Genomic DNA, 24,644 nt, shown 5'->3' with positions numbered 1-24,644 from the left:
TTAATATATCCAAATAGAACTCCCAAACATCTGTTTTCAGTAAGTATTTAAATAATGTTTTCCCCAAACTGTATCAGAAATTGGCTAGTGCTGTGCGTTTCTTGGGATGAGGTCAGCAATGTGCACTAGTGCAGTGCCTTTGTTGCAGAAATTACCATGTTTATTTGTGACAGTGTGTGGTTAAAGGGGGAAATCCACAGCCCACTGGCATGATCCACTGGTAACCTTCAGAACAGTGTAACTGCCTGTGATCAGTGTCTCCAACATGCCAACCTCTGGTCATACTGTTCTTGTTCATAAACTCCTCATGTTTCCTCTTAAATTTGAAAAATGTTAAAAAAACCAACTTCAATTTAGTACTTTGATAATAATACATTAATCGGTGGATCACAAAGACTCTCCATACACAGAATATCTGACTGTAACTCCCTCCACACTAAGAAAAATCTGTCACTTGTGATTTGAGTTTACTGCCAAACTAATCCCAATATACTACAGTTTGCCTTTTGTAGACATAAATTACATCCTGGGAAAAATCAAACTTCAGTCCATCAGCACAATTTTTCACTTGATTTTTCAACACTACTTGTCCTTATTACAGGAAAATGTACTTCCTCCCAAACTCAATATTTTAATTATTAAATGCTATCTGGAAGAAATTTAAAACTCTTCTCAGAAGGGAGCTGCAAAGCAGTTCCTCAGTAATCATGAGCATTTTCGGGAAACTCAAATGCTCCTGCAGCACACCCACTTGCTTCCTGTGAACCACTAGTGTTCAGAATTATCTGGAGAGGTCTTCCAAAGTGCTGAGAACATGATTTCTGAGCATTTTGATGCTCTATGAATCACCAACAACAGAACATGAAGCCAAGAAACAGTAAAACATGCACATGCACATGTACAAGCAACAAATAAGAGCTGCTAAGACTAAAAATACCAAACTATATCCTGAACAGAGCAGGAAAAGACCAACAGGAACTTACACACTATACCACTTCCACCTGAGACTCTTTACTTTTGTTTGGACCCACAGATCAATCTGAATGTCAGGAATTAATAAAGCTAAGCAGTACAGATCAGCTCTCCAGAGACCAGGCACATCTGCTCAGCAATGCCAAGCTGCCAGCTGGATAGAGTCCCAAAAGCCTTTAAAGGGTCATCATGCACAGCAAAAGCTTGTACTTGAGTAAAAACCTTTTAGCCTAGCAACTAAAAAGGTAATAGATATTCTGTTAATTACATTAAGTAATTAAGTCATGTTTAGCTCTGTTAATTAGGATGCCTAATTTTAAAAGGTCTAATAGCCACAATATTTAAATTTCTGGTTTGTTCTGGGAACACAATAAAAGTCTATTCTAAACCCCTGCCATTTTTTTTTTGACTGACTCAGAAAAAGAAGTTATGCTGTTAACAGATAAGCTAATCAGTTGAAATGGAAAGAGTCAAATAAACTACTACTTGTTGAATACTGCATATTCTAAGCAACTTTAAAGCATAAATAATCAATTAAAAAATCAAAAATTAAAGACAACCTGGATCTCACCTGAGATCATCAACCACCCAAGGATACTTCATCTGGGTACAAATTGTCAAAATGTCCTTTCCTCGTTTAGGTTTGATCAGAGCCTGTTCACGGAAGAAATAAACCCTGCAGTAGATGGATGACACTTGCCTCCCTCCCCAGTATGCCCCCCACTGACACACAAGGTCTGGCAGGGCATAAAAGCTCCCATCAAGTTTTTGATACATGAAGCTCTTTCTGAAATAACTGCTGGCCTACATGGAAATTGCTCCTCCCAAATATCTCAAATTAGGAGTGCAGTACTGTGCATGCTCGGTTAAACACAGCTTCATCTACAGCTTTTTCTACAGCTCCAAGTGGCTCAACTTTCATGCTGTAAAGACAAGGCTGACACCCTTTAACACCTCGGTGGGCATGTGCTAAAGAGATCTGTTGTTTAGGATCACAACAGCCAAACCCCCACTGCTTAGCTCCCCCTGCTCTGAGGGCATCACAGCTCAATACTCTTTACTACAGGATGTTACATCTCTGCTATTTGCAAGGTATTTCCAATTCTTCTCTTTTGGTTTATTCCCAAGGGGAATCCAAAAGGTGAATCCAGGCTGCACTACTTCACAAGACCCACAAACTGCTTGTTTTGTAAGGAAAGGAGCCACTTTCAAGAGTAAAGTTCAGATCAATTATCTGAAATCTGTCTGAACTATTTACGTGAGCAACTGCTATACTGTCCACTTTATTAAAAGTAAATCACTGCTTCCAAATTTTACTCATGGCAGTGAGCACTACCAGGGGGTCATTACCAGTCCTAAAAGGCACTGTGTCTGTGAAGGTTTGTCACTACACAGTATTCCTCTTTCTGACCCCATGCGAAGCTTCAGAAGTGTTAACCAGCATCACAGGGCCACTACAGGATGTGGGACACTATCCACGAAGGCACCTAGAATTATTAGCCCCCATTCAATTAGCAAATTCAGCTACTAATTTTATATCCCCTTAAGCAGGGCTTATAAACCACACAACACAGTGCCCCAGAGCAGCCATCTGGAAATGCAGATGTCATCTGCTCACCTTTGTAATCTGCTGTAAGGTCTTTCAGATGACGACGTATTTCACTGTGGTGCTATATAAATAAACAAAGTATTATAAACAATCATTTTATCTGACTGGGGTTATGTCATATGGTTTGCTTTCTCTATGAAAGAAAACACGTACATAAAGTGCAACCAGATGTTGTTGGCAGGGAATCGATTTAATATGGACTCATTTCTAAAAACATGATTACAGATGTGGCCTATATCCTGAACCTAATGTTTAGAGAAAAATTCTCTATATGTATAACAATTTCACTCATTTTCTACATTTTCTCTAAATCTCTTAATTCACACACACAAAAAAAAATGTTTCCAAGAACTAAAAAAGTTACACACCCTCCCCTTTCACACATCCACCACAAAAAATAATTGAAGCACATTCTTATCAAAGGAAAGCTCAGCATGTTACTGAGGAAACCCTGCTTTGCAGCAGCTTATTGCTATAGCAGCTATGAGAAGGAAACGATGCAGGGTAGAACTAAGTCTAGACTGCGCTTCTTTGCAGCAAACAGTACTTAGCTAGATCTGCGCCTGACTTATAATTTGATTTTCAAAGTACAAAAACAGTTACTATAATTCTGCTTGTAGGATTAGGGAAAGTTCAGATGCTTTAAGCAATAATTTTCAGTGTTTTAAGTAAAAAAAAAAAAAAAGATACATACCAAAGTTTTTGATCGCTAATATCATCCTTAAAATCTCTGACCAAATTCATAGAGCTCTCAGTAAATAAGTCAAACATATGATCAAGATTTAATTGGTATGCTCTAGGATTGCTTAGGATAAAAGGTAGTTGAATTTTGATATAATGATGAGCAATCAACAAAATAATGGAAATAACACATAAGTTTCATATTGAAAATCAGTAAAGTTTGAACAAGAATTTGGTTCTTTCATGCTGGCTGATTTATAAAATCCTATCAACTTACCTCAAGAAAACTGGAATAAAACTCAAACTCATTTCGAAACAGGATAGAAACAGCACAGAAAGACTGATTGCATCACTCCACATCTAAACCCAAAAGATTTTCACCATATTTGATATCCAGATATTGAAGTATTTAAGAAAGTCCTCTTAACAATCACTCTCCTGAACTACATAAGACAAGTCCATATGAATAGAGAATCCAATGGTTAAGAAAAATTCTCTCTACTTAGAATCATTACTCTCACTCCGCATTCATGCTTATATAGAATTTAACTAGTAAAACCCCAAATATTCAATGGTTACTGAGACTATTGCCTTTACAATGTATTTATTGAAGGAACTAAAGCACTTGAAGCTAGGTTAGTTAACTACCAGGAACATCACTTAAAATCAACAGTTGAAAAGAAAACAACCCTTTTCCCCAAATTATCTTTCGATTGGACCTTTAGAAAACAAATATAAGTAACTCTTTCAGAGGACACTGCCACTTATGAGCACCTACATTTACTGGTAAAGCTCAGATATTTGATTAATCTAGATTACCTTTTCCCAGCAAGGTATTATAAAGGTCATATGAAATGATGAAAAAGTCAGTGAATAAAAATCAAAGTAGAGAAAAGTCCTACTTTAACCTAAGAAATTCCACGTCAGATGATGTGAATGCAGCTGCAATTTTAAAATCCTCTCACAACCAGCCAATTTCTAATCAACAGGTACCTAGCTACTTGCTTCTGGAGGCAGGAGGATGAGAAAACTGGAATGTTACACAACTATTTAAAGTGTCCCAAGCAACCTTTAACAAGAGCTTTAAATATCTGTTTTGAACATCATTTACAACAGGATTAAATATATATATATATATATATACACGGTTGTATAAACACAATCTCTAGTGGAGGAATCAGATTGATTTAAAGTATGGTTAGACCTAATGGCTTGTTCAGAGAGGAAACTTTGGCAAGGATGGATAAACAAGCACTCTGAGCCCAGAGGTGAGCAAAGCACTTGTCTCTGCTCCACAAGGAAAACGTTCTTTCAGTGAGAGAGGCTGCTGAAGTGTCTGAGCTCTGAGGCTCAGCTGTGTTCTCACCCAAGTGTTTCCAGCTACTTTGGTTTGTGGGGGTGATGCGGGTGAGCAGCTCTGCCCACATGCCATCTATCTATGTGGAACCTAAAAATTACTTCCAAACTTCAACTGCTATAGTCTCACTTAAAGAGAAAAGCCCTGCTGTGTAGGTGCACTCACCTACTATTTATAACAGAAGCCTTGCTAGCAAAGCATTTTCCTTAAACATAAAAGAAACCCCAATTTGAGAAGCCTACCTATGGCTGGGAGAAACAAAGGAGGATATGTGCATTTGTTTATTTTCTTAAGAAGGAAGACAAATAAACTGAAAAGGCAAAACATAAAGGTGGTTTTGTGGACACATTAATAAATCAATGGCAAAGCATCCATTCATTTAGTAGTTACCAACTATTTCACACGAAGGGTTTCACTATCCCAAAAAAGGGGTGAACAACAGTAGCTGTACCATCACCATGGGATAAAATATCTTAAAAGGAGAAAGATAACATAATGCAGCATTTACACAGTTTATGTTAAAAAGTATACAAAAAAAAATTTCACAGTCCAAGTCTGTTCAGAAATTAAGCCAATATGCAGACAAAATACTTGATTATATCTGAATAATGAGCTGAGAACTAAGCAGAGAATCGTTATCTGGGTGTTATCGGCACAGAGCTGAGAGGACCCAGGGATCCAGGCCTCACCGTACAAAGAATTTAGATGCAGGCATAATAACCTAAGTGTGCTATTCACTACTCTGCTGGGGCACCTTAATTAGCCAGCCAAGCCCGAGTTGCGTTTGCCTTGTTTTAAGGCTTCCGGCATCCTTAGAGAGTTCTCCAAAAAGCAATTCAAAGCAGGAATGTGATTAAGGGGAGAGCCTCAGCCGGCTGTGCTGAGTGGTGTGAATACCTCCGGCCTTTCTGCTCCCTCATGGGCCGAGCCAAAGAAGGAGGCTGTGGTTCAAGAGAAAGTCTCAGTAGCTGTGGATCCCAATCCAGCGCAGACTCCTCCCCATAAGATGCTACAAGGAAATCACTGCATCTCACAACCAAGACTGTTCTATTTGCTGCCTTTATAACCACCGCCCCTCAACGCTGATCTATCAAATACACTAAAGAGAGAATACTAATTAGAAAGCTGCACAATTGCATGCTTTTGGTCATTTGTGATAGTTCAGGCTACCACGAGGAACAAAGAAGATCAGATCCTCTTATACTAAATACTGTCACTCAGACCTCTCAGGAAACTTAATTTCACACAACTGCAAGGTAAATAAATAATCTGACGATATCAGCTGCAACCTTTTATTTTTTTACACCTAGTTACACAACCTTGTAAACCTCAAATCCGCAGGCTCCTGTAGATGACTAGGATTTTACAAAGCATCCATAGTCATCTCGCCTCTGGTCAGAAGTTGACATTGCAATAAATTTTGGGACAGACAAATCCTGCTTTTACAAATGCTTTAATAACTTAGGCACTTCAGGGCAAACCTTTTTTATTTCTTATGTAATGCCCATTGCTGTAATTCACACAAATATTTCCAAAACTTTATCCTTGGGGCAATGTGTAGTTTTACCCCTTCTATCTTCTTTCTTTTTTTCATCAAGCAGAATCCTGTTGTATGAGAGGCATATTATGGTATTAAAAGAAAAAAGACTAAAAATGCTGTGTCCATTAAATTTGACCATAATGCACAGTGCTGATGCACTGCAAGTGTTCATCTCAAATCACATACAGCTTTTTGCCCCATGAGGAATCCAGTTTTCATCTTCCACATTGCTACATGATTAGTCACTGTAAGGACTTTCATTTTTACCAGAGAGTGCCTTCTTAGCCACTAAGGGTAGGAAAGATGTAAGAACAGAAGGTAAAGTTATGCCATTGAACCTCAATAAGAGAAAGAGCATTAGGAAAGCTTCTCCTAGATTTCTATGAATAAACAAATGGATAAGTTATACTGAAGAGCAGGTGCAGAAATAGATGGGGAGAGGAAACAGTTTTGTGTACTGGGTATGATTCAATCATTGCACCCAATTTCACCAACGTGCAAAGACGGAGAAGTTATTGAGAATAAAAAGGGAGAGGAATGCTCCAAAACCTTCCAAAATAGTTAAAAGGTTTTTATATAATATATAAAGGCTTTAAAATAATTAAAAGCCATTAAAAACAATGTCTACACTTTTGACTTCAGCAGCTTTACCATGGTATCTATTAGTTTGTAAATGTCAAAACTAATATTATGTTTTTTCCTCCTCTCACCTTTAGAAGTACCTGCAGAAAACTGCAGTACTGCACACTCTCTACCCTGAAAGACCAATATTCTGGCATAGCAGAGGCAGTGAAAAACAGATTCAGCATCATTCCCCTTCTGGCACTCAACATGAGAGAGAGAAAGCTACTGGCATACCCTGTGTTCTTGCTTCACACTGTATTTCTGGCTGAGAGGCACAGTCATCTATTTATAGAATCTCTCAAGCAAATTTGCTTGCACGCTGAGGTGCATTTTGATTATTCTATCTCTATTTTAGCATATTACAGTTAATAACATTTTATAACTGTAGTAAAAGGCAAAATACACCATTAACATTAAGAGAGTTGCAGTAAGTCACAGGCAACAGAAACAAAGGTCAGGTACTCACTCTGCCAGAAAACAGCACTGCTTCTCACAAAGCACGAGCTCAGGGCTTGGAATCAATGTTTCAGAAACCCCAGGCACAGCCAGGTCTGTTACACTGGCTTTAGTGACAGTCCTTTTGGTGACTCTGGATGTCTCCTGTTGAATTTACTGCTCTAATGGTATTTGAATCAAGGCAACTTCCTGAGTCAGCCAGAATTCAGAATAAATGCATAAGGATAGGATACAGCAATTAAAAGTACTGCCCAATTTGTCTGCTATTGGTCTTTCGGTTCCTTCAGGCACTCAAACTGCCTGAGTTTTAAATTCTGCTTAAAGTAAAATGAATTAATGCCAATAAAAAAGTTTGATGGAAAATCCAACGTCAGCCAAGTCTGGCATTGTTTGTTCCAGTTATATAGAATCATTGTGTCCGGTCCTCGGATCTTCTTTATTATACCCTCATTTCCCCTGACTGAAGAAACCTCTGTAACAGAAAACCCTCAGGAGCCATAATTTAACAAAGACAGCATCCAAACTTGATACAACTGTATGAATGAAGCCAGTAATCTGTGTATGGTTAGAGTTTAAGAAAAAAATAATTTCCAATGGACAAAATGAAAAACTACATTTGATAATAAATCTTCTTTTTATGAGCAGGCCTAATACCCTTCCTCTTGGTACAAGAATGTAATACTGTCTTCCTTGCCAAGAAACAAAAAAAGCACAGAAAACCTACACAGAACAAGAACCGTAAAAAATGGAATAAACATCAGATACACAAAGTATTTTCAAAAACCTGTACCTTTCTTTTGCATATGACCTATATTTCATTAACCAGACTTTTTAAGAATGTCAATGCTTTAAATAAGTCTTCAGAAAGGCAAAAGAAGTCAGAGACAAACCAGGGCTGGGGTGAGATGAGACAATTACATGGGAATTACTAGCAAGCTCCTCCTCATGCTTTACTATTACAAGAAAGCAACGGCCTACATGTGTGCAAGCATGGCAGTCACAGACTGACAGACCTTGGGCTGGAACATACACACACCACCTTTTTCCTACAGGAAAACCACCACAACATCAAACAGCTGAGAACCCAAAACTACGGAGCTTAGATGAGGGCAATGTTGGCACCCAAACCCAGACACCACTGTTTTGACAATGTGAACAAGACCAAAAATGCTGCTACTCCTGTTTGTTCATTTAAAAGATGCCCACTACAACAAGCTCTCTCTCAAGCCATTTGGCTACTCATATTTACAACTCGGGGGCTCTGTTTCGGTTTGTCTTACACTGAAACGTTACTAACAGAAATCAAGTTCACACTGGGGGCGATACGTGCAACAGGCAAAGTGATTTTCAGAAGCTCTTTCTGTTGCAGTCAGTGTCAGGTCGTCCAACACGCTGACACAGCCAGAGCTGTTATTTTTAAACACAGCCACAGTCTATTTAACTAAAGCATCTTTACTCTGACTGAGCCAGTATTATTTTGATAAGACTCCTTAAGTATTTACACTGAAGCCTGCATATCATATTACACATACAAAATACAAACTTTTGGAAATGACCCTTCATTGTAGCTAGGAAAAGAGAGAAAAGGAGAAAGAGAGGTCCAGGAAAAACCTAGGAGGACTCAGCACTGAAGACCAAAACGTGCTATCTGCAGGACAGCTATTCACACTGTGAACTTGTATCACGCACCACCTGCACAGACACTCACTGGAATAATTTCAGTCAACTTAAACAGCAAACAGCTTTTTGCTGCTAGAAACTCAGCATTACACTTCTAAAGCAATTCTTCTGCCAAATTTGTTGCTAGTAACACTAGGTTTTCTCACACATCATTTAACCTATAAAAACCTGGATGAAATGAGAAGAGAGGCAATGCCATCATCAAAGGCATGAAGGAGACTGCAAGAGAGTTACACATTTCAGGAGGCAGGCTGAATTACACTAAGCAACTTACTTGTATACATTTTCCTCAATGTAATTCTTAATCTTCATATATGAAGTTGTCTTGTAAACATACACGTAAGTTCACTGCTAGAACCAAGCACAACCCCATCCTCCCCTGTTCTATACACAGCCACTGTGGTCTACCCAACTAATTAAGTAATTAAGTTCTCTTATGGCAGTATTTAGCCTCCATTTCTGGTACATAACCGTGAAATAGAACCAAAAAGTAAGAGCAGCGATGGTACACACTGCTCAACAGTGATAACCTTGTAATTTTACAATAGAAAATGCAGTTGTGCATCTTGTGCTGTGCATGTATACTGCAGGTTCTGAAGGCAAGGGAAGGCAGACAAAGAAAGCAACCCCAAGCACCCAAAACCACTGCACTCCACTGGACTGTCACTCCACTGGCAGCCTCATGGAGCTGGGATATGGGTGTGTGGCATGGCAGTCAAAGAGCTGCTTAGCCTAGCATGTTGAGATTATTTTCATTAAAATAATTTTGAAGTCTGTGTAGTTTTTCCCAAATGTGGCATTTATCCCAGAATCTCCTTTTAAACATGACTGTTCCCTCTCAGATTTTGACAGCTCTGGAAGGGTAAGGGGGAACCTCCTAACCCAGGGGCTGCCACATTGTATCTCAAAGCCTAGAGAAATGGCTTTTTCATTCTTGCTGTCCTACCAAAGAGTCCCCTTGCAGAAGGCTCAGCTTACCAACACCTTCCACATACATTTTTGTGTTGCCTCCCAGTACCGCAGGCAGTGCCCAGCCTGCAGAGCTGTCACCACTGAAGGATTAAGGGGCTGGAGTTAACCTGAAGCCCGGTGCTGTCAGTGCCCCATCTCCCTGTTCCCCCCTTTCCCCAGGTTCTCACCGCTGCCTTCAACACCTCATACCCACCCTAGTGTTCACTCAATCCTCTCTTGAGCTAATTCAACTTATTAAAGAGAGTTAATTCAGTCGGGGAGGGGGGGAGAGGAGCTTTCCTGCTGCAATTCAGAGTGAATTGCACAAGTTCAGCAAGCGGCAGGGCTTACACAAGAGAGGATGGGGCAGGACCACATGGCCAGGAGGGAAAAGCAAGATATCCCCTCTAGCTTGATTGTAATGTACAATCCAAGTATTTAAATCGAATAGAAATCGGAGTCCTAGAGAGGAGTGACTGTATAAAGAGGCGATTATATTTATTGGAACGGTGACATCCAGACTTCTTATTTGACAGGGTTCTTAAATAGGATTACAGGGCTTTAATTTGGTTCTTTAAATTGGTTTTGGAGAGAGAAAGAAAAACACAGAAAAAGTTTAGAGCGAGAGTGGAATAACCTTGGAAAGAGTACACTACGTTATGCCATGTCAACTATAATAGCTTCCCCAGCATAAATATATGCTAGTACACATTCTTCAAGTTAACTAATAAACAGAAGAGCTATAAAAAATAATTACTTACAGTATGCATTTGCACATTGCAACCAGTAATTCTGTAGCTTTAGTTTCATCTTCAAACTATCACTTATATTGACAAGCAACAGTGGCAGCACTGTATAACACAAAAGGGGTAAACAAATGACCTTTATCTAACTTTATTAAAGTAATAAAAGACACTTTTTTCTTTTTTTTTTTTTTACTTACTTCAAAGAGAGTTTTATAGCTAACTACCAGCAGGGTGTGGACTGAAGCTAAAAACTTTGAAATAGGTCCCTGTGAAACCTGAAACCAAAATACAGCAGAGGTCACCTCTCTGAAGAACCGCCTTGTCTGTATGTATACTATAAGCAAAGCTCTGTTAGCTCAGCTTCAGCAATAATGTAATTCAACTTAGCCCCTGGGAATAGCAACAACATCAGGTTTCTACTACAAAGATAAATTTACTGCACACAATACCTGTTACTATATATTTGCAGCATGTTTGATAGTAGCCAGACACTAGTGTTACATGGTATACCTCAAGCTATTTTTTCCTTGTTAAAGGCTAACCCAGGCTATAAATATGACATTGTTATTCTTACTCCCACCATTAGCCAATTCTTTTCAGTCAACATTGCACATACATCAGTCTTATGCAACATACTAGCCAATAGTAATAGGAAAGGAAGTAATACATCGGGGGATTTTTTTTTTAATTTTTTCACTGCTTTTACCCTATAGGGGAAGATTTCAACCCTTTTCAACAAAGAAACTGATAATTTTTCCAGTGGAGAGACAGAACCTCCCGACACAAGTATTGGGACAGTAACTTTGTTCTGTCTCATGGGCTTCTGTGAAACAGTTCACAGACCCAAATTTAGAGATAAGTGCCATACAGCGCTCAAGGTTCTTGGAAAGGGTTGCCCATACACACACCACTCTGCTGATACATATGAGCTAGGCAGTCTATTCTTCCAGCTATAGGAAAAGACCAGGCAGACAAAGCTGCTGGCATTGGAACTGCTGGGTGAACCTGCTTGCCTTGCCAACTGAGGACAGATATGGGAATCTTCACATCTAAGCAAAGACTCCCCAAAGCACAGGAATGAAATGCTGACTACCCTTGCTGGACCACATTTCTCTAGTACAGAAGAAATCCCACCACACTAACAGTCTCCACAGGCCACTTTGGGTCCATTGTTGTAGAGAGGTGTCTTGATCCAGATAATTGGAGACTTTCATATTTAAGATATTTTGAAGGACACAGGATCCCACCTGGCAATACATTGTCACTTGATTTGATTAGAAACACTGACACACAATAAAACATTATGAATAGCAAGAAAACAAGAACATTTTCCGCTGACCAGAGAGGAAAAATTTCCATTTCAAATGGCATGGTGCTTGAGAAGAACTAAGCAGTCTTTGAAATCTAGCCCTTAACCGGGAGCTGTCTCAGGGTATGTAAAATTAGGGGCACTGCTCTTTAAAAACATCTAAATTTAAGCAAACAAACACATTGAGTAGAAAACATTTAAAGAGGAAGCAGTATTTCAGTTTTTCCCCAAGTGCTTGGCCCACAGGAAAACATCTGATGCAACGAGGGAACCAGCCCACTCTGCCCCTCTGCCACCTAAGGGCAAATTATCCAGGCACCTACAAAAAAAAAAAAACCCTCCCAATTTTTTTACAGCTTAAATGTTTTATATAGTTAAACTTAGTTGTCTTGAGTTCACGTGCTTTATGTTATTTGATATGTTTTAACTAGGAAGCTACCTGGATTCATTTCAAGATTTTTTTTTTTTTTGAACTAAACTGTTTTTGAGCACAGACTCACTCATGCTAGCTCTACACAGATGTATTCAATCTCTTTGCATGCTGCAAAAGTATTTAAAATAAGTTTGAAACAGATTAAAAAAAGGAGGGGGGTACACCCTGACTGCCACATCACTGGGTTTGGTTTCTGCTTTTGGGTTGGGGTTTTTTTTACTTATTTCAAAACACTATGCATTTCAAAGGATGTGCAAGTTCTGCTGCACATTTCTTACTTTTTTTCTGCCCGCTGATTTTGATCAGGTTGATAAGGAACAGGACAAACATCTAAAGGGGGCTTTGCTGGTTACAGACATACTTGGCTTTACAAAACATGGTAGAAGCCATTATTAAAGCATGTATCACAAGTTCTTTCTTCTTCTTCAGCTGCTCAGGATTAAATCTCTGCAATAAAAATATTCATGAAAATTTGACTGAGAAATCTACTTTGGACACTTTGTCTTAGAAGATGGAGTTTTTTGTTCCAAATCATGCACACGCAGACGTATCTGCCAAGCTCCCCAACTGTGTCACTCCAGTCCTTAAGCCATTTAACACAGAACATGCACGTGTCCTTCGAATGCCAAGTCAGCTACGTGTAAAAGACAAACAGCTCTGCATAGCCAACCCATAACAATCAGCACGTCAGTAAGAAATCTAATTTGTATTCAGTATTATATCCATCAATGGGAATGGGGGGGAGGAGAGGAAAAAAGAAAAAAACTGACACATGCCCACAAATTCTTTTACAACCTCAATAACTTTAGGAATAACAAGTTTACACAGCCATTGCCTGAAAATACAGTTTGCCCTAAGGGGGAACAGTACACGAGCATAAGTGAATTAAAGACTATGAACATCTTTGCTTTCTGCTCTGACTGCTGGGTCAAAAAAATTTGAGTACCAGCCTTTGTATATATTTTTAGAAATATTTAGGCATTTAAATACACCTGCAATTGAAAGCCAGAAATTATACAGATTAACTGTGAACTCTACAATTACCCCTTAACTGGGTATTTAATATAATGCTTCATACATGACCAAAACCTGAAACAGGATGATGGGCTTGTTGTGGGCACTATCACACTTTAACCATGATAAGAGAAATATCCATTAAACTAGTTAGTCATTTATTATGGCAGTAATGCTACATCAGAAGAGCTAATGTTGTATTCAGTTAACACAGGAATGCCTCCTGCACCTTAAATCTCAGCACCTCCACAGACATTGCAGATAATACAGCTGAAAACATTCATAATAGAATACTTGATCTGACCCTTCATGGGCTACTTATATCATGCAATCCCCAAATACAGTTTGTATGTTCCAAGAACGAAGTTGTTAGGTTTGCTTTTGGTGGTTTAGGGTACACAGGAAATACGGTACATTGTCTGGTGTACAACAATAATTGGTATATTAAAAGACAGCTTGCTTAAATTGTGTTTTACTCTTGTTTTAGCACTGACCAGGAGACTGGAGAAATTGTTATACAATTCATGAGCTCTCCTAAAAACAGCAGTGTTTCTGAATCAGGAAAACACAAAGACACTTGTGAGGTCAGTACTTTCGAGTCATTGTATTCAGTTCTAGACAGAGCTGGATGCACTGCCTAACATTGTCTGCTGTTTCCGTCCCAAAATCCTATTTTCAATTTCACCTAATTTTTCATATGGTAGGTTGAAGGTTGCCTCTGCTAAGTGTCTGCTACATCTGAAGCATCTGAGCCAAAACACTTCTACTCTTCCTGACATCAGGGCTCCTAAGTGTACTTTCCAATGCTATAGTTTAATTTTCATTTTTAAACTAAGGATATTTTCTTTGGAAAGCACTACCCAGCTTTCAAACACTTGACTTTGTGGCCTTACTGATGCTCTTTATAAATACGGAGGTTTTTTGTATATCCATCCATAAAGGCTAATATGTTGTAGGGGTTGCTAAGGAAGTGCTGGGATACTGGATTTTATGAAATTACTTACACTGATATCAGCAATCTCTCTGAACCCAGCCAATTTATAACTTACACTGCTCTAGAAATTATTTATTTGAATCATACAGACAACTTCAGTACCAAATTGCTCCCACAACATTCTGTGAAGACTTCTAGAGCTGTCAAAAAAAAGCCACTCTACATTTGGAGGGGGGAATAATACATATTTCAAATTATATTTTTCTTTCCTTGTTTTGAATGTATTGGAACAATTAAGCAAGCTTTATCGATCAAGTAAGCTTTTCTATTTTGCACTCTATTTACCATCAGAAGGACATGCAGACATGCACAGTTTGAGTGGTAAACCATCCTGCTTCCAGGACCGACATTTACCGTACATCTGCAAACATAAGATGAAGATCCACATGGCCTCCAAACTATGTTGTATTTAGTGTAATAACTATGGATGATATGCAGGGGAATGCTTGTTTTCTACAAGAAAAAAAAAGTATCATATAACACTTAAATACACGTATCAATAAAAAAGCTTGAGACCAGTTATTACAGGTATAGATGAAGAAAACAAGCAGAGATTTTCAAAGCAATTCCAAGAATCCTCTTGGTATGGCCAACACAGCAGACAGTTCAGGTCTTGGCTGAAGTGCCAGCTGCCAGTAACACCAGCACTGTGTGAGGTGCTCATTCAGGGCAGCGCAGCAACAATAGCAACAGCAGCAAACTGCTGTCAACTCTATGGTATTCAGAGCTGCCACGTACTTCAGCTGGAAAAGTAACTTCAGGAGGTTGCTACTGCAGAAGGGAAAAGGGATTTACCAGTTGTTAGCTGCTGTGGGTGAAGAAAACACAATGTGAAATGCTACAAAGCAAGCTGGAGCTCTCACACCAGACTGTGATTTACTGATCTTCACCTCAACCTGCTGACTCATGTGAAAACTGCCTCCTGCTTTGATGTCATTTGGATTTTAACATATTAAACAATACAATACAAGCAAAGAATTTATTTCTACCCAAGAACAGAACACTGTAAGAGACTGGGACAATGAATGAGGCTATTATAATATTTCCCTAATTAGCACTTTAACAGCTGATTGCATCCTTATCAAGCAGAATTGACATTACTACCATAAGACACAAACTAAATTTAGTATGCTCTCAGAGTCCTAAATGACTAGATACCTACAGTACATTCACCAAACTGTAACAGTCCGGGAGGGAATAAAACAACCAGGAGCCGTCACCCTCACGCTGAGGTCTGAATCTCTCAAGCCTTCTTTCATTATCCAACTGTTCAATGAACCTACAGAACATCTCAACCTTTTAGTAATCAACATTTTTTAATTTACTCTACAATTTTGAAGTGAAGCCTCCCCCTTCCCCCAGCCAAGGTTAAGAGTGTGCCATAACTACAGATACTTTCTTACCTATCCAATTAAAATTTGCTTGTCCTAACTAATAGTCTGGACCACAAATTATCCAGAAAACAGCCACGTACTTGCTAGGATATCTTTAAAAGAAATCCCTCAAAATCTCATTTGTGATGATGTACAATGACTTGTGTTATCTTGAATAAAGAAACAACAGTGTTTCCCCATATGCCAAATGACTCAAATTTAATATGGAAGCCAAGTAGACTCTGTGGGCAAACAGAGCTAATATTAACACACAATGAGTAAGTTACTGCTTGTTCCCTAAGGGTCAAGTAGTTTTATTCATCCTCATCTGCCAAAAAATGCTACACCAAAGACAACTACCCCCCAAGAACCCTGCCAGAAGCCACACCACCATCTACCACCATCTCTCATATAGCAACAGGCATTTCAAAACACAGCTTGAAGAAAAGCCTGTGATGTAATGGGAAGCAATGCTATTAAAAAATATAGATTGCATTCTTTTAAGTCAATACCAAAACAATGACCGACTCAGTTTTTGAAACAGCAGCACTATGAAAATGCAGAATTGATTTACAAGGGAAATAATAGCCAGAGGTTACTATGACTGCTAAAGTTACAGGACATTTTTTTAAGAAACTAAAATTTGAATTGAGTTTAAAAAAAGCTAGCAAAGGCAATTTTATGCACCATCTCAAAGTCATAAAACTTATTCTCCTAAATTAAATTGGTTTTTTAAAAGCATTATCATTCCAATGCCATCCACAGCAAGGCAAGGACATTTGCTGCATTTTTAACCAGCAACAATGATTTTAACAAGGGAAAATCTTGTAGCCTTTTGCCTTCTTTCATTTCAGTTTTTAATCTGTAAAACATTCCCCTTACAAAGGGAAACAAACTAAGGTTGACCTGTCTTAAAATAGTTTTCATTTTTCATTTCTTACACGTTAATTTCTCATGATTTTAACAGCAAATAGAGTCTTATGCCAGGTCATTTGGCCCATAACAAGTGGAGCTGAACAAAAGCAGGCAGCCCCGCATGCAATGTCACCTCTAACATCACATGCAACAGGGACCGTTCCAGCACAGTTTCACCGAGTCTGGCTCAGCTCAGCCAGCCCTGTCGAACAGCCCACGCTCATTTCATTGCCAGCAAAGGGTCGCCAGAAGAGCTGCAGTACCTCTAGCTGACCGTCACGGTAAGACGGCCCCATTCACCCACGTCCCTCCAGTCCAACCACTCCACAAGCAGTGCAAAGCCTCTGGGGTGAGAGGCACCACCTGGACCTCCTCTTTAGGTTAGATGATCATGGTGTCAGACAGCCTGACTGCACCACCCTAAAAATCACCATTTCCTTAAATAAAAATGTCAGCTGCCTCAATCCCCAGGCAAGAGTCAAGGATAATGACTGATTTAACCAAGAGACCATTAAATCCCCAGATATCCTAAAGCATAGAAGCACTCCATCTATTGGTCAGGAATTAAGGACATGCTTAATCATCATCATCATCATGCACTAACCTCTGTCATTAAACACTCAACCTCTAAACAGCCCACCCATTCCTGCTTAGGGCTTCAGGTTCTCCCAGAGAAAATTAAGCTCAAGTAATGTCTTCTGAAAAATAATGTGAGTATCACTAAAAGTGTTAACGTGACAGCATCTAAAGTTAAAACTGGTACGCTCTATTAATCACACAATTATCATTTTGTTTCACTGAGAAGCACATGCACTCGTTACTCAAAGCAGCATTGAGGAGCTTGTTTGATAATGGTCAAAGAGCTCACGCAGTTCCCAGTGCTGACACTTTCTTTCCCTGTAAGTACAGGATGCCACCAAGAAGGTTTGTACAATTTGTTCATACACAGTTTCCCTCCAGCAAGGCCACTTCAGTGGCTGCACGTGCAGTCCTGAGAACTCCCTGATACAAGGCTAACCCTGGCAGGGAGGCAAAAGGGAGGCTTTCACAGCAGATCTGCTGTCAAAGCAGGCAGGTGGAGAACTGCCCTGTCTTGCACTGCTCCCCCCAAAGCCATCACCATCCCTTCCCAGCAGATCACACAGAGACATACATCTGCCACACCTGCACTTTATTCCAATCGCCAGCAACTGGACCAGAAGGCAGGTGAGACAATCTGAATCTGCCCCAGGCACAGCAAAGTGCTCTTTTAAAAGCTGAAGTCACATTTATCAGGCTTCATTCCTCTGGAACCAAAGCTCATTTAAAAAGCAACTTCTCCCACACAATTCAGCAATTCCATACATTCATGCTTTTATAACCCTTGGCCAACTATTTTTTACCCAGATATTCATTGCCATTGATTTTATCTATTTGTTTTAAAACTTAACTCCTCCACACAGTGGCACCATGCACATGAGACACAAGCCTACAGATTTTTCCTTTGCTTGGTATCGCACCACTACCCTCCAGACATGAGTCCAGGACCTGTGAATGAAAACCAGCAGATTCAGGCTCAACCTGCCTGTAACTTAACCATGCTGAGAAGACAGAAACAGAGGCAACCCAACTCCATGACCAGCTTATTGCTTTTGAGACATGTTCTACCCTCCCTAGAGGGCCAGTCCAAGGCTTCCCTGCTAAAACCACATCGTTTGGCCACGCAGACCCTGCCTATCCTGAAGTCTGCGTTGAACACTGAGTGATAACTCTGCTCCGAATTCCTAAACAAGCTTTATAATGAGAGATGAAACTGATTAAAAACCGCGGAAGAAACTCCCAACAGGCCCATCGCAAATCATCATTTCTGGAGCCTAAAGTTCAAGGCAGCAATGTTGAATTTCCTCCTCACTAATACAAACACAGAGTGGCAATAATTCCAAACTGCGAGCAGAACAGGGGGGCGTGTGGCCAGCAGCGAGCGCCGCGGGGCTGATGCTGCTCACGCCGATGGGTTCGCGCTGCCGTGACCGGAATGCGTGTGCCTGCACCGGGAAAGCGCATTCCCGGGCTCTCCGCACCGCGATCCACAGCAAAGGTGGAGCCGCGCGCGACTAAACGCACAAAAAGCCTAAAAAACATTAATTTTAAGAAGTTTCCTGAGACGCATAGGGGAGTCCGGAGCCTTGCGGTGGAGCAAGGGCAGTGCGTAGTTACAGCAATCACTCGCCAGGTTTTATTTGATTAGCGGAGTTTCGGAGCAGAGGCGCATTATTTAAAGCCCCGTCCTCCTGCCCAGCCCAGCGCCGAGGCAGAGCGGCAGCGCTGCAGCATCTCCCCGGGCCGGAGCGCTGGCGTAGCCCCGCGGGCGAGTCGCCCCCGCGCCCCGCGGCCGCCGCGGTCCCGCCCCGCCGCCCCATCCCGCCGCCCGGCGCGGCCCCGCGCTCCCCCCGCAGCCCCGGGGCGGCCGCGGGACGGCGGGGAGCGCTCGGGGCCTCCGGCCGCCGCCGCCGCCCCCCTTTCCCGGCTGCGGGGCGGCCGCGGCCCCGCGCTCGGCGGGAAAGGAGATTCCCCTCGCTCCCCGCTCGCCCTCCCGCCCGCGCCCCGCGGGAGCGATACCTCAGCGGGCCCGCGCCTTTGTGCTGCAGTCCATCCCCGCGCCGGCGGCGGGAGCGCCAGCACCACCGCGGGAGCGGGCGGGGAAAGGGGTGGCGCACTATGTGGCAGGAAGGGACACCTGGGCTCCTCCCCCCGCGCCCGCCCGCCCGCCGTGGATCACTATCTGGCAGCCGGCGGGGACGCGCCCGCCGTCCTTCTCCAGCCGCCCCTCCGCCAAGTTGGAAGAGCTGCCGCCCTCCCCTCGCCCTCCGCCGGCTTCCAACTTGGCCGAGGGACGGCGGCGCCGCCAGTGTCGTCCGCCCCGCCTGCCCTCCATTGTTGTCCCACGCCCCGCGCCTCGGCGGTACCTGCAGTGCGGGGCTGGAGCATCGGTCCCCGAGGGGCCGTGACGCGAGGAGATGGGGTCCTCGGTGCTCAGCGCACTGCTGAGGCGGCGGTGGGGGATACAGGGAGGTGTACGGGGGGAAAAATGAATAAAGAAACCTCCCCCAGACAAAAAACAACAACGGAAAACCCCCTTGTTTTGAAGTGAAATTTTGAGAGATTTAAACAGTTGTTGGGGCTGAAAGGCAGCAGAAGGCTCCTCCAGATGGCTCATGCTGCTCAGGAAAAGGCTCTTGTGCTGAGAGCAGCCCTGGCTAAAGAAAGCTGCACAAAATGCTAAAGTCATCTTGGCAAACATTGTTCTTTCTTTTTCTTTCTTTTTCTTTCTCTGTCTCTTTCTGTCTTTCTCTTTCTGTCTTTCTCTTTCTGTCTTTCTCTTTCTGTCTTTCTCTTTCTGTCTCTTTCTGTAATTGTTCTGCTTTGCAGCAGAAAACACCCGTCTTGTTTCCCCACCCTAAGTTACTTGTTTCTCAGTTTCAGAGCTGGTTTGGTTACATCTGAGCAGTTCTGACCAGACGTTTGAAGTACAGAACCAATGGGAGATTGTTCCCCTTTATACGCAAAAAAGTAGTCTGTATTTTAACTACATTTTTAATTATTTCGAAAACTCAGAACTCCTGAAGTCCAAGAAGTCCCCATGACTCAGGCTATGAATGGATTACAAGCAGGATCGGGGAGAAACTTTCTAAAATATGTTTGAAAGGCTTAAAACGTTCCTTTGAAATCAACAATACTGCTTACAGGTGTAAAATTACACACGTTAACCAACTTCATGTATGTTCAGGAACAAAACCTTTTAATTCTGCATCCTGATCACTTTTAAAGAGCCCCTAGGGGGCTGTGGTCATGGGGAAATGAGCAGAGCTGGAGTAAGGACACTGCACACCAGGACCCTCTTCTGATGGAGTTACCAAAGAGGCTCCAGCCTGGCTGGCTGCTGCCACCACATCAGGATAGAAGCTACAAGTCCACCACAGAAAGGTGAGCAAGGGCCTTTGGGAGCTAGAGAGGTCCTTGGAGAAAAAAGTGCTTGAGGCATCAAACTATCCAGACATGTGTATTTGATTTGAATAGGGAGAGGATGCAGAACATGTTTTAACTTTGCAAATGTGTACATGGCACTGAGATGTCTCCATCTGACCAGACCAGCACCACAGGAACCTGTAGGTACCAGCCACTAATAATGGGATGAGGTGGTACAGCATCTGTTATTTAATACAAAACCTCTAACTATCTGGTGGATGTTGTAAATTAAAACTTACCTTAGGCACTGGAAGAATATATAACTACATGTGGATTGTGCTCTGAAGGTTGAAGCAATTGGCTCTCTCCAATTTGCATATTTATTCAATTTAACAGTCATGGAATTAGTGGGGCTGTTATGGAACAGCCCCATGTTCATCCCCTGTTTTTCATTTCCTTTCAGAAAAAAATACAGCTGTATCATGCCTTAGTAAACTTTCAACCTTGAAAAGCTGTGAAATTACAAACTTTAGGTGTGGTTTTGAAAGTGAGGATGGAATGGAATTGGTGGATCAGAACTTGCCTCGAACTCTGAGCTCTGGCCCAAAAAACTGCTTGGCTAGAGATGATGCTTGGCATACAAGCAACTGGATATGAACTGGCCACACACAGATTTCATCTGGAAATTAGAAGAGGGTTGCTAACCATTAGAGCAATTAAATTCTGCATTTTCCAAGGATGGTATTGGAAATGGAAAATCTCATTGCTTTTGAGATGAAGTTTATTAAATTCATTATACAATGCATTGTCTGCAACAGCAGGGGACAGACTTGATGTCTCAGGAGGTTGATTTGAGTGCTAAGGTGCTATGTGACATTGATCACACACCCTGATATTTGAATTTCAGAGGCAGCAGCTGGTTATCCCAGCAGATGCCTTTCCTGTTTATTGTAGGGTGAGTTTTCTTCTCCTGGGCATGTGGATGAGTTTTACTTTACTCCTGGAAAGATTATGGAGATGATAAGTACTCATCATGATTCGGGCTATAAATGGATTACAAGCAGGATATAGAAGAAACTTTCCTGCATGGAAAAGACTTCTCCCATTAGTTCTGGAGGTTTTGTTCCCTCTTTCAAAACAACTGCCAGGTGCTCCTGGAGAGTCACTGGCCTGGGCCAATTCTAGTTATAGGCAGATGTCTGCACTGCAGCTCCTGCAGATGATGCAGCAAATGGAGGTCTCTGACCATGCTGCCTGTGGGTTCCTGCAGTGCCTGGGGGCTGCTGTGCATCCTTCTGTGGATTAGAACAAGTAACATCTAGAGCAGAGAGAACACAGGAAGTGAAACCAAACCCATAGTAAGCTACAACAGCATTGTATTTTTGGAGAGTGCGTCCTCAGACATACATCCGGCTCTGTTACTCTCTCGAGCTCAATGTTTCTCCCTGTCTGCCAAGTCAAGGAAACCCTCTCTGTGTACATCTCTGGCTAAACATATCACAAAAAAAATTCACAAAAGAGGTAAAGCATTTCCTTTTCAGGGTCCCAATCTGGCAGAAATGCTTTGCCACTTCACATGGTACTGCAGCCTTTACACCCTCTGTAAAGCCATGTGTCTAAATCAGTGAACCTAACTGAGCTACTCATTAGAAACTTGGCCAAACCACAAACATTTGTTTCCTTGCTTTATGCCAAACTCTGAGAAAGGGGGAGGGAGTGGCATGGAGCTCATGTTAATGAGTTCTTCAATCCCCACAGAGAGATAATCGGAGCATTGCTCAGAGATTCATCAACTTTTTTTATTAGCACTTTAATGACCTACATGTTGGGATTTTTTTTTAAGGAGTTACTTCAGCTAAGAGCTAGATAATTCCTCATGCAGCTGTGGTTTAGGAAGCAGCTCAGGGGACACACATGCCAAATTACTTTAGCTCTAGTTAAAAAAAAACAACAACACCAAACAAAAACAAAAACCAAAAAAACCCAACAAAACATATACTATGAGGTTTCCTGGGTGCCTCCCTTTTCAATCAAGGGCATTATGTCCTCAGTCTGTGTCTTCTGGGTTACATGTGGGGGGGTTGGTTTCTTTTGCAATCTTTGCAGCTTCATGAGCCATGCAGCAAAGTGCCAAACACTGGTGGTACTGCATGTTCCCCACCGACAAAGAACTGTAGCAGTTCCCTGACCCTGGTCACTCTGGGAGGCAGGTTCCCTCGGGAGGGATGAAAGGCATTTCCAGGGACCAGCACAGATCTTACAGAGCACTCCTGCTTCAGATGGCTCTATGAAGAACAAAGTTGCTAAATGCTGAGGGCTGGAACCTTTTTCCAAGTTGCTGCAGGGTGAACCTCTAACAAGGGATTCCCTGGTGTCTGCTGAGGAATCCGTGGCCCTGCACACCTGGTGGGAACTCATTACAACCATCTATACGTAACAGTGAGAGCCGATGGCAACAGAGAGCTCTCACAGGCTTGGTGGAGGCTGCTCAGAAATTACTCCAAGTTTGGTATTTGCAGCTTTCCTCCCATAAGGAACTGCTCATGGTGGCAGTCCATAATGGCAGCTGCTCAGGAGTCCGTTTGGTTTAAAAGGAGGAGAGCTGAGATGGCCTTTTGCTGTCACTCAGTAGGGCCGTCGGATGGAAAATGCCGTACAATCTCTTCCCATGCCTCCCCCGCTCCCCAGTGGCCAGATTTCCTTCTGGTGTTCTGGAGAGAGCTGTGAGAATATAGAGAATATATACATTAAAGACAGGGATGTAGTCAAATATTGCAGGATAACCAGGGTTATGAAAGTATTATAGAGGAATACTATTTACTTTTTCCTGAATCAAACCCCAAGTGTTTCCTGTCAGACCTCAGTACAATGGGATACAAATGTACAGTCCATTACATTCACATTTCCTCCAAACTGCTGTCTCTTTCCTTGGAACAGAGTACAGGAAAGGATGCTTTCTGCCCCCACTTGCAACTCTCAACTGACTTTATCTCTTTCAAAAAGGGATTTGAGACATTCAGCATGCACTGTCTTCAGTAGGTTGCCTCCCTTCTAATGCCTATTGCCTTAGGATGGGAGAGGTTGTAAACATGAAGGAATTCCTTTGATATCAAAGAGATCTTCATTGGAGTAACATCAGCATGAATGAATGCAAAACGAGGTCCATGGAGAATAAAATGCTAAGCCTGGAGAAAAAAAAATAAATCAAGATTCAGAGCACTAGTCCCGAAGAATAGTAGCTTATACCATATAAGAACCCCATAGTTCTCATTTCCTCTTTATCCCTTCAGGACAGGAAAGAACATCCTGCTCTTCTAATATGAACAAAATAAAAGTTATTTTTGGAAGCAAAAACTCATGTTCAGAGCACATTTTTAAGAAGACACCACTAATCTGTGATTCTGATGATGCATTTGGAGCACAGTACATCCTCTTGCATCAAGAAACCCATGTTTGTTGGCTCAGCACCGTCTACACTTGGGCAAAAGGTTTATGTTGGTTGAGCAACAAGGTAGGGATTCTCTGTCAGCACATTAACTGTGACTTGAACCTAAATTGCCATCTCTGACAGGAGTGTGCTGTCAGCAGACTCATACCAGATGGGAAGCCCTGTACAACTGCCTGGGGGAGAGGAGCATGGAAGTACAGGAGTGTAAGGTCATGGGCTGGTAGATGTGAGTGTTGATTCAGTAAGTCTGAAAAAGGCTTTCTGTACCAAACCTGGACTCCAGGGTAAGCTTCTACTTTCTTCTTTGTTACACCAAGACAAATTGGACATAGGACACCTCAGTGGTGAGGTATCTTTGTATGCTGTGCTTGTTGTTCTCACCCTGGACCCACAGAGGAGCATGTGGCGTAATTTGCTGGACAGATGTTTTGAAGTTTAGAGCATCAAATCAAATCCAGGGCCTTCTGGGCAAGCTGCTGCTTTTCATATTTGATGGATTGCTTGAAAAGACAGCACAGAGACAAAATCAAACTTTTTAATATGCATAAACAATATTAATTCATGAATAATGTTTTATTTTGGATTGTGCATTGGTAA

General features: G+C 41.7%; 1 protein-coding gene across 2 annotated transcripts in view; it reads right to left on the bottom strand.

The window, feature by feature from the left end:
* Nucleotides 1–19,377, bottom strand: part of ADD3 (adducin 3) — a 97,971-nt gene extending 78,594 nt beyond the window's left edge. The window contains exon 1 of one of the 2 annotated variants that reach the window (XM_064663272.1): nt 19,253–19,377. The gene's annotated coding sequence lies outside the window, so the exon portion shown is untranslated. The remainder of the gene's footprint in view (nt 1–19,252) is intronic. The other variant, XM_064663274.1, reaches the window with a different exon arrangement.
* Between the last annotated feature and the right edge of the window lie 5,267 nt (nt 19,378–24,644).

Source organism: Pseudopipra pipra, chromosome 8 (assembly GCF_036250125.1).
Source record: "Pseudopipra pipra isolate bDixPip1 chromosome 8, bDixPip1.hap1, whole genome shotgun sequence".
In the NCBI taxonomy this organism is placed as follows: domain Eukaryota; kingdom Metazoa; phylum Chordata; class Aves; order Passeriformes; family Pipridae; genus Pseudopipra; species Pseudopipra pipra.
The sequence above is the reverse complement of the archived record's forward strand: the minus strand, read 5'-3'. Positions and strand labels throughout refer to the sequence as shown.